We start from the raw sequence: 15,735 nt of genomic DNA on the forward strand, positions 1-15,735 counted from the left end.
AATTATCAAATAAGGATTATAATGATAACTCTCCCAAGGTTGTTGGGAGGATTCCTGGAGTTGATGTAGTAAAGTGCATCGCACAGTGCCTGGCTCATGGCATAGGCTCCTACGTGGTGGCTCATTATTTGAAATAATGAGGCCTTGGAAAGCGGCACCTATTTATTGAGGATTTGCCATGTATCTGGCACTTGGCTCACATTAGCCAATTCAATTTTCTGGACAACTTTTATAAGAGGTTAAGTAGCTCTGAGAAATTAAGTGACTTTCCCAGGGTCGCATATCTGAGAAGAACAACCTTGGTTTAAGTCCCGGCCTCCAAGCCTGCAGCATGCAAGGTCTCCGGTCAGTCTTCCTGGGTGCAAGTCCGGGCTCTTTCACTTACAAACAGTATGACGCTGGGCACGTTTCTCAGAGGGGAGATCTAGGAAGGGACAGAAGTGGGCCACCACCTCGGCCTGGACTGTTCCTGGGGATTTTGAGGGTCAAAGATACCACCAACTGTACTGCTGCAGTCTCACTGCCTGGACATTGAGTGACCTGCCAAGGCCTTTGGAACCTGCTCCTTCATCACAGTGTCACCTGGCCCCCATGAAGCCCCAGACTGTCTCCAAATGTGTCCCTAGTACTCCACCTGGAGATGAAGTGACAATCTAGTCAAGCAGGCAGGACACACACACACACACACACACACACACGCTTTAGCTGTGTGACGTTGGGCAAGTTGTTTTGCCTCTTTGAGTCTTAATTTGCTCGTTTGTAAGCTGAGAGGTGACAGTTAGCAACCTGTATGAGGATTATGTAGAAAATTCACATGGAGTGGCTGAATCCTGAGCACTGGAGGTGAGCAAGGAGGAGTGGGAAGCTTGGTTTCCAGGACTATTACGGTAAGAATCAGGCATGGATTTATAAGGCACTGTCAAAAGATAGTTTTCAGAAAAAGATTAAAATCATGGTTCTGATATAGCTATGAAAATGAACATGTACTATAGATTTTATTTTACTTGTTAGAAAATGAGTGAACAAGACAGATGCTATAACTGGTTTAAAGGAAAGGTCAAGAAAGTGCAAATTTCTATGGAGTAAAGGAACTGAGTTATAAATGGAGGCAGAGCTAGTTTTTCCACAAAGGGGAAGGGAGTCAATTCTACCAGACAAGACAGGGTTTGTGTATCTATCAGTTTACCTATGTAGTGGTGAAGGGAAAACTTCCTCTTGGCCTTCAGAAGTTTCACTGAAAAATCAATTCACAAAGGGCAGATTAATAAAAGAGAAGACATACAAAGTTATTAGTAATGTGTACACAGGAGCCTTCAGAATGAAGACCCAAAGATATGGGGGAAACTGTCCATGTTTAGGTTCTACAAAGTATAGACAGCTGTGTAGAAATATATTTGGACAATGAGGGTATGATCTAGTGCTAATAGTCTGAGTGGGGAAACCCAGCAAGGAATCAGTCTAGATTCTTCCTGGCCTCTCTGCACATGCATTCCCTTCTTCTGGGTATGGGGCAGGACCATCTCTTCAATGGGGGTCTTGTGACCTACAGTCAAATAGTAGGTCAGGTCATTTCTTTATGGCCAGTTTTTTACACAGAAAAGTGGGAGGAAAGTTAAAGTAATATTTTTAGGTTTAGGTTTTATGGCTGGCTTTGGGGTAAAGGGGTTCTGGTTTCTATGACCCACCTTGAGGGTAGAGGGATTCTCATTTCTGTGGCTTGCCTCTGGGGAGAATGGAACTGAGAGGCAGGAGGGCAGGAGAAGGTCAGAGAGAAACTTTTGCTTCTAAGGCTCTTCTGAGGCCAAATTTGGGAGTATTGTTTTCCAGTCCCAACACCTACAATTTACGAAGAGGTGCAAAATAGCTCACATTGAACAGGGCTAGAATCACATAGTTTTCTCCATAGCCCATTCTGGCCTGAAGATTCCAGCCTTCTTATCCAGCACTTCTCAGTGTTTCTAGGTTTCAGTTTCCTCATCTGTAAAATGGGGTTACTAACTGTATCGCCTCCTGGCTGCTGCGAAGAAGAAATGAGCTGGCAGCGTGCTTGGCATGAGTCTTGCAGACAGCAAATTGTCACCTCCAGACCTGTTCTTACTAGGAGCCACCACGTGTTGAGTGACGGTGTGCGTCAGGTGCATTGTTGACCTTGACCTTGCTTGTGTGTGCTGCCCATTTCATCCTCCTCACAGCCCAATACAAGAGAGACCATTGTAACTTTTGATTAGGGAATCAAGCAAGGCTCACAGGGGAGGTGGCACCTGACCAAGGCCACTTTGAAAGTAAGCACAAACTGAGTTAAAACCCAGGTCTGTCTAGTCTCACAAGCCATGTGACTTTGTCCAATGCCTGTTGACCTTGGCGAGTCCCCTTCCCCAGGTGGGCTCTGGTCTGCCCGTCTGTCCAGGAGCATTGTGTCAGCTGGCCTCCAGAGTGACATCCTCTCCATTCCCTCCACTCGGTGGGATGCTTCACGGCTGCCACTCTGGCAACTCTGGGAACGGCCTGGCGGGCTGGTGGCATGGGTGTGGTAGGTCAGGGCAGCTGGCTGGCAGGACATGGCAGGGATGAGGTCCAGCCCCAGCACGCAAACCATAGCCCGTCCAGAACCGCCATAGTTTCCATCTTGCTCACATGGCCTAGTGGAAAGGGCCGGCCCCAGCTGGACTTCAACAGTTAGAGAAAAGGAAAAGATGTTTTTCAATTACTGGGTCAAACCCCCAAGTTGGCGAGGATGGAAAGGGCAGGGCAGAAGCCAGCTCCATGTGAATCAGTATTTCCCTGTCTTGTCTGTGGTCCAGCTGTCATCCTGCATACAGCTGTCACCTTAGAGCATGCTGTGCCAATTGCAGAAGCAGGCGAGTTGTCTTGCTTTGGGTCAAGCCTCCAATGCTGCGGTCCCCAACCATCAGTCCACGGACTGCTAACGGTCCATGGCCTATTAGGGACCCGGCCATAGAGCTCTCCCCACACCCCCACACCCCTATCCATGGAAAAATTGTCTTCCATGAAACTGGTCCCTGGTGCCAGAAAGGTTGCATGCCACTGTTCCAATGCACCCAACTCCATGCCAAGCCCTCAGTGAGGTCAAAGGAGGAATTCTTGTTTTCAGAGAGTTCAGCTGTCAAGTCTTCATCAAGAGCTGTAATGTATAGGAATACTTGGTTTGCACAGGAAAGAGAACTCAAACTGGTTTGGGCAAAAAAGCAATTTATTGGCTTGTGTGACAAAATTGTCCTAAGGAAAAAAAATGAAGCGGGGAGAAGACAGTGGGGTTACAAATAAATGAGACATTTTAACTAGGGAGGCCAGGGAAGGCCTCACTGACAAGGCATGTATGAACAAAGACTTAAAGGAGATGAGCCAGGGAGGCAGGTGATATCATAGGCAGATGGAACAGCAAGTGCAAAGGCCCTGAGGTGGCAGTGATCCTGATATGTGTGTCCAGAGCCCAGGGAGGGAGTGGAGGGAGAGGACCTGAGGTCAGAGGGGTAACTAGAAAGTCAAATATTAGTAGGGTCAAGGAAAAGACTTGGAAAAATTTTTTTTAAATTTTTGAGATAGGGTCTTACCCTAGTTCACCTAGGTTAGAATGCAGTGACATCATCATAGCTCACTGCAACCTCAAATTCATGGGGTCAAGCAATCCTCCTGCCTCAGCCTCCCAAGTACATGGGACTACAGAATCATGCCACCATGTCCAGCTAAGTTTTAAATTTTTTGTAGAGATGGGGTCTTGCTATGTTACCCAGGCTGGTCTCAAACTCCTGGCCTCAAGTGATCCTCCCACCTTGGCCCCCCAAAGTGCTGCATGAGCCACCCCGAAAAACTGCAAAGACACCATTGAAAGAAATGAAAGAAGATTTAAATAAATAGGAAGACATTTATGTTCATGGATTGGAAGAAGTAATATTGACAATATTCCCCAAATTGATTTATGGATCATTGTAATTCCTATCAAATTCACAGCTGACAATTTTTCAGATATTGATAAAGCCGATCCTAAAATTCATATGGAAATGCAAGGGACTAGATAGTCAAAATAATCTTAAAAAGGACAATATACTTTCCTATTTCAAAATCTAGTACAAAGCTACAGCAGCAATCAAGACTGTGTGGTACTGACATAAGGACAAACATATGGTTCACTGGAATAGAACTGAGAGTCCAGAAATAAATCCATACATTTTCTGGCAATCAATTTTTGATAAAGATACCAAGATAAATCAATGGGGGAAAGAATAGTCTTTTCAACAAATAGTACTAAACTACATAGGAATTCCAATTTTTTTCATTTTTGAGAGATGAGGTCTCGCGATGTTTTCCAGCCTGGTCTCAAACTTCTGGGCTCAAGTGATAGTCCCACAACAGCCTTCCGAGTAGCTTGGATTATAACCATGAGCCACCATGCTCACTTGGAAGATCTATGTATTCCAGTACTATTCCTTCAAAAGATTCTTAAATCTTTTGAAGGTACACCCGTCTCAATTCATATATATATATATAAATTAACTAAAAATGGATCAAAGCCTTACATCTAAGAGCTAGCACTATAAAACTCTTAGACTAACGTTTAGGAGTAAGTCTTCATTATCTTGTATTGGGTGATGATTTCTTCAATATGACACCTAAAGCAAAGCAACCAAAGAAAAAAATCAAAACATTTTGTAATTCAAACGACATTATCAGGCCGGGTGCGGTGGCTCACACCTGTAATCCTAGCACTCTGGGAGGCCGAGGCGGGCAGATTGCTTGAGGTCAGGAGTTCGAAACCAGCCTGAGCAAGAGCGAGACCCGTCTCTACTATAAATAGAAAGAAATTAATTGGCCAATTAATATATATAGAAAAAATTAGCCGGGCATGGTGGCGCATGCCTGTAGTCCCAGCTACTTGGGAGGCTGAGGCAGTAGGATCACTTGAACCCAGGAGTTTGAGGTTGCTGTGAGCTAGGTTGATGCCATGGCACTCACTCTAGCCTGAGCAACAAAGTGAGACTCTGTCTCAAAAAAAAAACAAAAACAAAACAAAAAAAAAAACAAATGACATTATCAAGTAAATTGTAATTATAATGAAAATCAGAGGACTTGAGTTCTAGAAAGCCCTAATTTTGCTACCAATTAACTAGAAGGCCTTGAATGAGAATGACAATAGCTAATGCCTTTCTAGGTTCCTTAATGATCACCAGGCCCTCTCCTGCCCATTATCCTGTCTCCTCGAAGAGAGCCCTAGAGGGTGATGGGGGGAGGTCAGCACTGTCCTGTCTTGTAGATAGGAACCTGAGGGAGTGGAGCTGCTTGCCACAGGTCACCTAATAGGTGATACAGCAAGTCGTTGCTCCTCCCTGGGCCTCAGTTGTCCCCATCTGTAAAATGGGGAAAAGGACACTTAGGTCAGATAATTTCTACATTCCTCCACCTCATTTTAAGTTTCTGGAGTACAAGAGAAAAAGAGAAAGAAGGGAAAAAGAAAGGGAGAGGAAGAAAGAAGGAAGAGGGACAGAGTGTTAAAGTGGTGGTTTGGATTGCAGCTTTTAGTTTTTTAGGTCATAATGAGAAGAGATTCAAACCAGATGTTGTTCTGGTGACTCGCAGTAGCTGAGCGTGGAACCGTGTTGTGATAATGCCACATTAGCATGGAGCAATATATCTATCAACAGCACCAGCGAGAGTAAAGCAGCTGGCGTTTGCAGGGGCTGTGTCCCCACGCTTGAGTTCAGCATTTGAAAGGACCTCAGACTCCGACTGCATTTCCAGACTCTTCCAGGAAGGGCCCGTTCTTCCGAGTGTCCAGCCCCCAGCTCCCACTCACATCCCAAGGCATCACAGGGCAAGGCAGGGACCCCGGCCACTCGCTTGGCGACACATTCGAGGCAGGCTGGCAAGGCAGGAAGGGCAGCAGCCCAGAAGAGCCAGGCTCAGTGGGGGCCGTGGAGTGCGGCCCGAACAGCCCACAGGATCTCAGCCCACATTGTTATTACTTTTTAATTAAAATGGCGTCTTTACCCCTTATTACAAAAGCCATGTCTGTTTATTTTAGCAAAATTAGACAGGACAGACCAGGAAAAAGAAAAATTAAAAACGACTCATGACCCAGAGAGAGCCAGTGTGAATGCCTGGGTATATTCGGAGTCACGGACTAAATGTCCACAGGGCCAGGCGGTTAATGTAAAGGTGAACTGGGTGCTGTTAAATTAACATAAACGTGTGAATCGAGTGATAGTAAAATTAATATAAGTGCGTGGGTAGGGTGAAGTAATTAATATTGATATAAATATGCAAACTGTGACATTAAACAATACCAAGAATGTCTGAATCTGTGAAGTAATAGAGAGCATGCAGCCAAGTGTAAAGGCATTCAAAAGTCAAAAAGATCTCAGACATTGATTTAGGCTCTAGGGGCCACTAGTTTGAAATCCCCTGCTAGGTATCCATCTAGATCTTTATATATGGTTATGTATATTCATTATATGCATATATGTATACATAAAAATAAGGATACACATATAGACAGATAAACACACATATACACATATTCATTAGACCTTACTTATCTACGGTTTTAGTTATCAACAATCACAGTCCAAAAATATTAAATGGCAAATTCCAGAAATAAGCAATTAAAAAGTTTTAAATTGTGCGCCGTTCTGAGTGGTGTGATGAAATCTCCTGCCATCTCGCACCGTCCCACCCTGGCATTGAATCGTTCCCTTGCCCAGCTTATGCACACTGAGTCACTACCTGCCCGTTAGCCATTTAACTGCCAGCCAGGTTATCAGATCAACTGCTGCTGGACACCCAGCATCAAGTCACCCTTATTCTACTTAGCAGTGGCCCCAAAGCTCAAGAGTAGTGACACCGGCAAGTCATATATGCCAAAGAGAAGCCGTAAAGTACTTCCTTTAGGTGGAAAGGTGAAAGTTTTCAACTTAATAAGGAAAGAAAAAAATCATATGCTGAAGTTGCTAAGATCTCTGATAAGCAGAAATCTTCTACCAGTGAAATTGTGAAGAAGGAAAAAGAAATCCATGCTGATTTTGCTGTCTTACCCCAAACTGCAAGTTACAGTCGCAGTATGTGATAAGTGCTTAGTTAAGATGCAAAAGGCATTAAATTTGTGAGTGGAAGACATGAGCAGAAACCTGTTTTGATGGGTGGCAGTCAGGATCAGTAATATCTGCTGTTTCAGGGGTCCACTTGGGGTCTTGGAATGTACCCCCTGCAGATGAGGGGGGCTACTTGACATCAAGTGTAATTTATGTGTCTGGATAAGAGCAGAAAAGTTTGGGTTGAACCCCCAGCTCTTCTTCCCACCTTCCCACCCTAACAGCAGACCCTAAATAACTTTGGGCAACACAGGAATCTGGTTTGGAAATCAATTATTTTTTTCTAGTGCTTCCTGGTCTTTAGTGTTTCCTGGACCAGTACATCCTACCTTCCAAAAATTAGGAGGGACTGACCCAGGGCTGCCACCTTTCTTTTCATCAAGTGTGGCAGGAATGGCTAGCTGCTTCCTCAATAGCCATTTTCTACCATTCTATTCCTTTCTTTCTTGGTTTAGTTTGAGGGGCCATGAACCCTGTCCCAGGCAATTAATCATCATTAGTAAACCCAACATGGTAATCCCATTCCCTTTGCCAGATTCTTGATATTCCAGTCTCCCTTGCAGCAAAGGGTGGCCTTGTGACCTAATTTAGCCAGTGAGACATATGAGGAAATCCACTGGACACTTCTGGGAAAGATTTTGCTTTGCTGTAAAAGAGAAAGTGTCATTGGCACCATTTCATCCTCTTTCTTCCTGTCGTGAACATGAGTACTATGCCAAGAGCAGTGCCAGCCACCTTGGGCCCACGAGAGAAAGGGCAGAGACTCATAGAAATCTCTTCCTGCCTAGGGTTGGTGAGCACTACATTTCCCCAGCCATCACTACTTCCAGATTTCATTTTATGTGCAAAACAATTCCCTATTTGTTTATGCCACTGTTAATTGGATTTTTTGTTATTTGTGCCTTGGAAAGAAGAAAAAAGTTAACATCCATTAGCATCACCACACCAAATAAGTAGAACAGAGATAATGTTGCAGAAAGCAAAAGGTTTATGAGCATATCGTGCTGTTGTCTCTGTTTTTCTGATTTTGCCATAAACTAGCAAAAACTTTTTCATAGAGCAGTCTGAGCCTAAGGACTAAAATTCCTGGAAATTATCAATCTTTACCACTGCAAAAGCTCAAATGAGCTCAAATGACTGAAGAGAAGTCCATCATCAGACTTCCAGTCATTACAACAGGCCAGGATCCTACTGTGGGACATTTAGATTGTTTCTTATTATTTCCTATATAAACAGGGATGCAATGAACATTCTTGAAGCTATAGCTGTGCCCTCATCTTTACTGATTTTCTTTGAATAAATTCCTAGCAGTGGAATTTCTAGGCTGAAGAATATTTATGTTTTAGGCTTTCATTCATATTGCCCAACTGCTTTCCAGAAAGAAAACACCAAGGTACACTATCACCTCCCTACGGCTGTTTCACATGACTTGGATTGATAACATGAGTTGCCCCAGGGTCCTTCCTAAACAGCACTTTGGGCCAAGATGGTTTGAGTTGGTTGGCTTCTGTCCCTTACAACCAGGAGTCCTGATTCACACACCTGTACCACCCTCCAACCCTAAGATCAAAGTCATTTGCATATTTACAAATGGTCACTCCCCATCCTAAAATCCCCCTGCCCTTCTGTCTTCCCCCAAAGCTAGGACAATAAAGTCAAGCCTTTGCCTGGCTTCAGCCACAGAGCTCTGTCATCAGGGTCTGCTGACATCCTCAGCTTCCTCGCCTACTTCTCACTGGCACATCCAGTCACATGGTGCCATTTATCATTCTACAGCCACATTGTGAGCTTTTGTGTATGTTGTTCCCATCACTGGAAGGCCTTTTTCCTGATTCTAGCTAACTCATGCTCATCTTTCAAAATTCAGCTCAAACATCACTGCTACCAGGCAGCCTCCTTGACCTCCCCAAGCTGGGCAAGGGTCCCTGCCCACCTCTGCAATGTTTCCTTCTATAATGCCATGATCACACTCATCCCCCCGTCTCATTCCTTCACCAGACTGTCAAGTCCTCAAAGGAAGACTGAGCCCAAGAGGGAGAATTCCTGTGGAGAGAGGCCCTACCCTCCTCCCTGCTCTCTGTGCTTACTAACTCTTCCCACCCACTGGCTTCTTTGGAACTTGGCTTATATGGCCTCCCTGCTGCCAGGGAGTGTTGGACTTGGTACCCCCAGACCTAGAATTTGATCCCCTCCCTCTGCGGGCCTAATCAGAGGAAAGGACCAAAAAGGAAAATTTCAACCAGCTATTCCACTCTCATGGTAGGTATCTAATATTAATAATTACTTACAGCCTCAAATGGTTAAGCCAGCCTGGAAGATGTTTGACAAATGGTTCTCCCAGAAGTTATAGCAGGAAGTTGAACCCTACAGGCCATTTACAGCATGTGACTCTTATCCTGACTTGCGTGTGTTCACTCTTCTGGAAAATGCCCTGCTTTTCTTTGTGGATTCAGCCTTTTCCTTCCTTCGGTCAGGGAGGGCAGGAGGGAGTGCTGATCCTAAGCCAATCAGAGTGAGGTATTTCCTGGACTATGGTGATTGGTTCAGATATGTAGGTTTTGTGAGCTGAGAGCCAATCAGAATTAGGTATTCCCTGGACCACCATGATTGGCTCAGGTATATGGGCATGTGACCTGAGAGCCAATTGGAGTGAATCCCAGAACTGCCGCTGGAATTGCTGGAAGACTGTCCCTGCTTGGTGTGGCTTTGGAATCTAGAAGCTGTAGCTACTTCGGTTGCTGGAGAATGGGGTCCACATTCATGGATTAAGACAGAGGCCGGGTTCTGATGGCGTTGTTTAAACCCTTGTATCCAGCCGCTCCTGGACTATCTGGTTCCCTCTTCCCTCCCCTTTCCTCCTTTTCCTCTTTCTCCTCCTTTTCCTCTTTCTGAATGAACCCCCCTTCATTTCTCCTTCCTCTGTCTATTTCTTCCCCCTCCCACCAGCTGCCCTACCCACCATATTGCAGGTGTTTCAGGCTCTGGTCTGTCTATTTTGTGTGGGCCCAGCTGCTCCCCCGACCCAGTAGGGGCGGGGATGGGGTCAACAGAAGGGCTGTGGAAGTGCATGGAAGGTGCACGGAAGTGGCAGAGTGACGAGGCAACAGGCAGTGGTCCTGGGACCCTCCCCAGGCGTTTCTTTATTCTGGCTCATGGCTCAGTTGGTGTCGATGGCCTTGTTACCAGCTTAGGAGCTTGCCTGTGCCAGCTCTGCGAGCTTTTCACAGTGCTGCTGGGGGAAAAGCTTCCTCCCTGTCTGCCCCATGTACTCATCACGGGACTGTCCAAGGGCAGCACGGCACAGCGCAGGGAGAATTAAAGGGAACGGTCTCCATTTTGGTTTTAGCATCATCATTGTCATGTTGGCTGGCAGGGAGCACAAAGGACATTTATGTTGTCTCCCGGACTCATACCTCTTCTTGCCGAAGCCTGGGCCCATCATCTCTTCTGGGACCATTGCCCTTCGAGGCTCACCCTGCCATCATCAGCTTCTAATCTGCCCTCTGAATCACGGACAGTGTGCCTCATCTGAAACGTGCTCCATTCAGGCCACTTTACAAATTCAGGGAGTGGGTTAGTTATATATTACTGCATAATAAACTGCAAAGTGTAGTGGCTTAAAATAGAGGTTGGCAGACTATCATCTCAGGTCAAATCTGGCTTGCTACTTATTCTTGTAAATAAAATTCTACTGGAACACAACCTCACCCATTCATTTACATATAGTCTAGGGCTGCTTTTGCAGAGTAGAATCATTGTGTCAGAGACCATATGGTTCATAAAGACTAAAATATTTACTATCTCGCCCCTTATAGGTTAAGTTTGTTAACCCCTGGCTTTATACAACACTAAGTGTGAACAAAGCCACAGCCACAGTCAAGCCATGACATATGAGTTAGCAAAAAAACCCCACGTTTGTGGTTTAAGACCTCAGAGCCTTTACGACAGCAGCCTGTACTGCCTCGTCCAGCTGCTCTCTGCAGCGTGCTGAATCCTCCCAAGCATGGCAACAGTACAAGCCTCTCTTGCCCCATATCCCCTCTGCCCTGCATTGAATAACTGATTTATAAGTGTCATGGTGCCCACAGGCACTGTTCCCTCCTCAGAGCAGCCTTCCCTCAGAACCTCTTATAAAGATGATCCTTTGCTCTCCTCTGGATGAATACTCAGCTTATTTAGTTTTTAGTGCTTTATTCTCAACAGCAATTATTTTTATTTATTTACTTGTTTATTGTCTGCCTCTCCCACTATAAGCCTATAGCCCTGGGGCTGAGCTCAGAGACTGACACAGAAATAATAGTCAATCGAATGAATGAATGAACAATGAAAACTGCACATTCAGTGCTTAGCATGGTGTCTGGCCCGTAGTATGTCAGCCTGAAAGAATGAATGGCCCCTGATCACCCACCCTTGATCACGCTCACAAGTGTCCTCTCTCAGGCCACGGCTCAACTTGAAAGGCAGCAGAAGGCCCAGCCAAAGGGGCTGTAGCTGCCGCTTCTTTTGTTGTTTCCCCTTTCTGCAAAATCTCCTGTGACCATTTAAAGCCAGGAAGCAAAATCAAAGGACCCTGGATTCAAAGGACGCTAATTACCTTTCAAAGAGTTCCCCTTGGCTTTAGCCACACGATTCCCGTCAGAGGCGGTGGGAGTTTGTGGTTCCTGTGCTGAGCTTTGAAACTGGGAGGGATTAACGAGGCTTGATTAAACCACAAATGTCAGGAAGTGCAGAGGGCAGCGAGGAATGCTGGCCACCTCCGTCCTGGAGTGGGGGGAACAGTCACTGACCTCCCCTCCTCCCACTGGGCTGGATCTTTGGATCAAGACGCTGAGGGGGAAGGTGTGTCCCCCACCCTCTAGGGGACCGCGTTCATGCTTATGACATTCAAGTACATGGACATGACGACGTGCTAATGAGAATTTAGTCTTGTGTTTTATGAAAGCAGCCCTCTAAGGAGGTATAGTGAGAAACCTGCCCACTAATTTCCTGATATCTGAACAACAACTTCCTCAACTCCACAGCAATAGGCTTCCACTAAAATAATGACAATAATCACAATAGATACCAGTTCACTGAGCACCTACCTTAGAACTAAGCACTGAGCTTGTTACCTTGTGTGGTTGATCTCCTTTCATCCCCATACCTCCCTGGGGAAGATATAGGGGTTCTCATTTAGCCCAGTTTCACAGATGAGGAAACAGAGGGTCAGAGAGGCAGAAGTGACGGACCAGAAGTTAGCCCAAGGTCTTCCACTTTGGAACCTGAACTATTCCACCTTGTTCACTCGTCCAGTGAATTCTGAGGGCCCATCCCCCCCAATATTCCATGATGAATGATTCTGCAGAAAACAAAAAGACAATGAAAGAAGAGACATAGAAAGACACGTTGGAGAAGCCCATACCAACTGTGGTGGATCCTCATTGAGTTTTTGAGCTGAACCTGGGCCTGAATCCTACATCGCTTTATTAATCCCTCCAACTACTGAGAAAGAAAATGATCATGAAGCTTTACAGCAGTGAGTAGCTAGAACTCAATTCAGCGAGGAAGGCACTGTGGATGTGCTGGCTCTATAACAGCCTTAGCCCTTCTGTGCCTGTCTCCATTATAGAGGTTGGAAAAGCTAAATACCCACTTTCCTAGCCTCCCTTGCTGCCAGAAATGCCCATGTGGCCAATTCTGGCCAATGAGACATAAGTGGAAGCCTCCTGGGGGCTTCTGGGAAGCCTCTACTTTCCTGATTAGAGGGACAGTCATTGCTTGCAGCAGTCTTCCCTACCTCCTCCTCCTGCCTGGAATATGATGTGATACCTGAACCATGGCAGCCATCCTGTGTTCAGAGGGAAGGATCAAGAGAAGCACAGCCATTGCTGAGTCATCAAACTAATGCTAGTCACTGTATACTTCTAGATTTTTTGACAGTGAAAAGAATGAAACTCCTATTTATTTCAGCTCCTGTTAGCTGGATTTTCCATTGCTTCAAACCAAAAACACCTTAATGGATATAGCCTTCTTCCTATGTCTTTTATTAGGAATGAGGAAATTCCCCCATAAGACTCCTCCCTACCAATTCCCCTCACCTCTCTGTCCAGAATTTTGTTCAATGTTTCTTACTAAGCTAATTGCTAGTCAGGGGAAAGGAACCAACATGGTTGGCTTAGATCACATTTGTTCTTAAACTTGAATTACTTTCAGTATCTTACCTGGAGGGCTTGTTAAAACCCAGATGGCTGATTCCTATCCCCAGAGTTCTGATTCAGTAGGTCTGAAGGGGTATATGAGAATTTGCATTCCAGGGAAATGTTCTGCTCTGCTACCTATGCAAGTAAAATCAGAAAAAGTTTACCCCTTCTTGGAGGAGGGGTTATGAGCTAAGACTTAAAGAAGGCGTAAGGATGGAGAAGAAGTGTAAGGATGGAAGCAGGAAGGAAGGCCCTGAGTGAGACATGAATGACCAGGAAGAAAGTAGGTGGAGCATGAGAAGGTGTGGTTCAGAGTATAGTGGAGAGGATTGGATTGTGCCGATATCAACTCATGAAGGACCTTCATCTTTAGCTCCAGAAGCCTGGAGTTGATTTTAGAGGTAAGAGGAAGGTAGGTTAAGAGCTCAGTCTTTGTTGCCAGACTTGGATCTAAGCCCTAGCTCCCTCATTCATTCATTCATTTGTGTTTTTGCTGTGGTTTTCCTGAGCAATTCAACTTATCTCTCCTAGCCTTATTTCTTCTCAGCCATAGCTGAGACTAATGACTGATGGTGCCTCTCTCACAAGATTTAAATGATACAATGCAGGTAAAGCACCTCATGCTAAATGCATGATAGCAAAAAGAAAAAACTCACTTTGAGAAAATTCTATATCCCAAACTCTCATGATATATTAACAGGCAGGTTAAAGTTCTATCACCAAATGATTTCAGGAAATACTGAGTTAATTAAGGTTTCTTTACTGCAGGAATTTTAGAGTCTTTAATATGCTAATATGAGGGCTGGATCTCATGAAAAAGGCTGTGGCAGCATTTCCCCAAGCTTGTCTTGCTCACAAAATGCTTTTTTAAAAAACATAAATCCTATAAACATTCTGGGAAATGCATGTCTTTAGCAGAACAATGAGAAAGCAGTGTAAAGCAACAATGTGCTGTTTTACAAAAAGTTGTAATTTATACTCTAAAGAAGCATAAACAATGGCAGCATTTTGTCAATTCATTAGATTATATTTCTGTATTAGTCAGCTTCCGTAAGTTATGCTGTCATAACAAACAACCATCAAATCTTTCTGCCTTACAACAACAAATGTTTATTTCTTGCTCATATTACATCCAGGATTGGCTACAGCTCTGGCCAAACTCTATTATTCCTGGACCCAGCTGATGCAGCAACCCTATTTGGAGTATGACACTCTGGTGGAAGTGGGAAAAAAGCCACAGCAGAAACATGTGCCGGCTCTTAAGGGTTCTGCTCAGAAGTAGCATCACATCACCCACACTCATGTATCATGGGCCGAAGTAAGACACATGGCCAGGCCTGATGTCAATGCCACAGGAAGTATAATCCTCTTTCAGGGAGAGAGGGAGCTTTGGGAATAAAAGATATATTCCACTGCTATTAAAAGAAAAACTTTAGACAAATTAAATTTAGCAGAGTTTATTTGAGCAAAGAACAATTCATGAATTGGGCAGCACTCACAACTAGAAGAGGTTCAGAGAGCTCCACTTTAGCAGTGTGAGCAGCAGGTTTTTATAGGCTGAACGTGAAAGCAAAGTATAGAAATTACTTTATTGGCTACAAAAGTTAGGCATTTGCTTTATTTGGCCATAATCTGGTGGAAAGTCTCTAGTTAGAGGTTAATTGGCAGTTTCTGATTGGTTAAGTCTCTAGTTTTATTTTATTGTTTATGTTGAGCTTTGGTTTGCTTTTATAGGAACCCAAAGCATGGGAGCCATCTCAGCCTAGTGACCCCACAATTAAAAAATTTTTTAACACTGTCATTTTGAAAGCAGCCACCCTGTTTTAAAATACTGCCTGCTTTGGATTGTTTAGTAAGCCAGAAAGGAATTTCTTTACAGGGGGCATAACAATGAATTTGCATTTAGTATGTCATAGTTTCATTATTATAGCCTTAGAGTGAGTGAATCTTGATATCTTTTGTAGGATGAATCCTCCTTTTACAGGCTTGATATTTCTGGTTCTTTATTCTCTAACATGAACTTTAGGATCATATTGCATTGTATTATAAATTAAATTGGGAGGAAAATTGCCATATTATAATATTGACCCTTCCCATCCATGAATTTGCTGTATTTCACCTTTTACTTAGGCCTTCTTTTATGTCCCTCAAGACAGATTTATGAGTTTCTCCATAAGGTTTTGCACATCTGCTATTAGATTTGTTCCTGGGAATCTTATAGATTTTGTGGCTGGAGTGAATGGAGTCTCTTTTAAAAATTGTATTTTCCAATTTGTAATTGTTGGCACACAGAAACACTATTGATTTTTTGAATATTGATCCTTTATTCAGCAATTTTGCTGAACTCTTTTAAGAGTTCTAATAGTTTGTAGTTTGAAATTTCTATGAGGATAATTATTTCATTTGCAAATGGCAGCAAATTTTATCCTTTCCCATTATACCTTCCTTTTTTC

This window comes from Microcebus murinus, chromosome 16 (assembly GCF_040939455.1).
Source record: "Microcebus murinus isolate Inina chromosome 16, M.murinus_Inina_mat1.0, whole genome shotgun sequence".
NCBI lineage: Eukaryota > Metazoa > Chordata > Mammalia > Primates > Cheirogaleidae > Microcebus > Microcebus murinus.